The following is a 2,505-nucleotide window of genomic DNA, read 5'->3' on the forward strand; positions in this document are numbered from 1 at the left end:
ATATTAGTTCATCCAGGCATATCTATGGGAAACATCACTAATCCAGTACAACCCTCCCTCCCCTTGGGCTAAGAAAGTGCCTCAGGATTCTTCTCAGCACCCAATGCTGTTCCATAGTAAGCTGGAAGATGAAGCATCAGCAGAATAACAAATAATTCTAAGCTGTGTCTCTGTTCCTCCATTTTTCTGTTGGCATATTGTTAGCAACCTGTTTTCATAGGTGTGGCAGGGGAAAGAATTATTTCAATTTTCTAAATTCACCCTTTTGGAAATTCTGCTATCTGAGGTGACCTGTGTTAGTGCTCCCTATAATTGACTACACAAAGACCCAACAAGTAACAATCCAGTAATTGCTCAAGAGGAACAGGAAGGCTTGTTTACAGGTTCTTCCAAATATAGAACTTCTCCATGAAATTCTACATTTTGATCTAGGTTTGGAAATGAATACATTATGAACTTTTCCAATTACACTTAGCGTTTTTTTCTTTTTCTTTTTTTCCTCCTAGAACTTGAGATCAATGTCTATTGGCTTGAGCAGGAAAAGGCTACAATTCTTCTACTTGCATTACCTTGTTTCCACTTTAGGGCCTTTCTACCAGCTGTTCCCTTTTCCTGATAGGCTCCTATTCTAGATCTTTACAAGGCTTACCTCTTCTTAGCCTTCAAGTCTTGGCTTAAATACCTCCTCAAAGTCTTTTCTGATTATTCTACCTAAAGTAGCCTTCACCACCACCAAATCCTCTAGCCAACCATCTTCTTTATTTGCTTTATAACACTTATCCCTCACTGTAAGTATTGTTTCCTTTTCATGTCTATTGTCTGTCTCTGCTTACCTAAACATAAGTTCCAAGAGATCAGGACCTTTACTGTCTTGCTTATCACTGTATCCTTGGCACATTCAACAGTGTCTCACATGTAGTAGCTGCTCAAAGATATTTGTGAAGGAATTGATACAAAGGAGAAATATGTACTTTCTGTATAGGTTTGACCTATAGAATTAATTTTCTAAAGAGATTTTAATTTGTAAAGAGGTTTTTTTTAAGTGGTTCATTTTTTTTAAACTATTTATTTATTGGCCATGCTGTGCAGCATGCGGATCTTAGTTCCCTGAACAGGGATCAAACCTGCACCCACTGCAATAGAAGCACAGAGTCTTAACCACTGGACCACCAGGGAAGTCCCGAAAGATTTTAATTTACAAAGAGATTTTAATTTTGTAGAGATTTTTTCTGACTCTTATGATAATAAAAAGAAGGGACCCCATTTCTCTATATATAACATAAAATATATAGCTGTTTAAGTGGAAAAAGAATGTAATGATTAGAAGGACAAACACATGAGCCTGGGTTTTAATCTGAGCTTCTCAATTTACTAGCTGTGTGAGGTACTCAACCTCTCTGTTTTTCAGTTTTTTAACTTGCAAAATGATGACAAAGAGAAGACAATGGGACTGGGAAAAAAGTAAATAATGTTTTATTTTCAAATACTGAAAATAATGTCTGTCCTTAGGAAGACGTCTATGAATTATTTATTGATATTGTTATATACAATTGCTATATATAAACATTATATGCATGTTCAGTTAACTTTTCATAAATTTCTTCACTGCCAGGAGAAAATAATAATACCTACCCCATAGGATCATGGTAAGTATGAAGCATAAAGCACTTAGAATAGGGTATAACACAGGTATCACTCAATAACTGTAGATTTTATTATCATGTAAAATTTACTGAAATGAATTTTGTTCATTTACTCTCTCCATTCTCTATTTTTCTATGTACTAGTCCGTGATCTTTATTCGTGACAGAAATTCTCATGGGCAGGAGGTGTCAGGATACATTGACTATGCCCACAGGCTAAAGATTGAAGATTTTGAAGTCTACTTTAGTGGAAAAAAAAGACTTCTTCCAAGACCCACAGATATGAGGTAAGTTGTGCACATTTTTCACAACTTCAATAAGAGAACAAGCTTCTCAGAGGTAAAGATAAGGATTTTTATTTTATTTTCTGGAACACTAATGTATATATAGCAGGAATGTGGTAAGAGTGGTTTGAATAAAAAGTAAATACATTTTAAAACAGGGAATGAACATAGATGCATATTTTCCATTATCAGCCTGAGGAAGGGAACTCTTCAGAGATGAGATAAGTAAATTCTCAGTGACATTCCTTTTAAATGATAAGTAGAGACTAAAATTTGCTACTCTCACATGGCTCTTGCCCTACTTGGGACTTCATCTGTCTAAAAGCCTCAAGAGCAGTCCATGGAACACATTCTCCTCCCACTTTTTTTTTTTTTTTTTTTTTTTTTTGGTCACCAACCAAAATCCAGGCCTCTGAGTAGCTCACCCTCATTTACTCTCACCACTGGCCTATTTGGTGATTTCTTCTACTCATGATTCTTTTTACTATTGACCCCTATCCTTTCCTCTGTAACCCTTATCCCACCACATAGGATCTACTCTACAAAGTCAACCTATTTATAGATCCCGATCCTTCTAT

The 2,505-nt window shown here is 35.7% G+C and overlaps 1 non-coding gene across 1 annotated transcript; it reads right to left on the reverse strand.

The window, feature by feature from the left end:
• Positions 1-1,103: 1,103 nt before the first annotated feature.
• Positions 1,104-1,176, reverse strand: TRNAR-UCU (transfer RNA arginine (anticodon UCU)). The gene has a single exon. It is a non-coding gene; the product is annotated as a tRNA-Arg (tRNA).
• Positions 1,177-2,505: the final 1,329 nt, after the last annotated feature.

Source organism: Delphinapterus leucas, chromosome 5 (genome assembly GCF_059928025.1).
Source record: "Delphinapterus leucas isolate spDelLeu-1000000601 "Yukka" chromosome 5, BTC_Dleu_Yukka2, whole genome shotgun sequence".
Taxonomy (NCBI): Eukaryota; Metazoa; Chordata; class Mammalia; order Artiodactyla; family Monodontidae; genus Delphinapterus; species Delphinapterus leucas.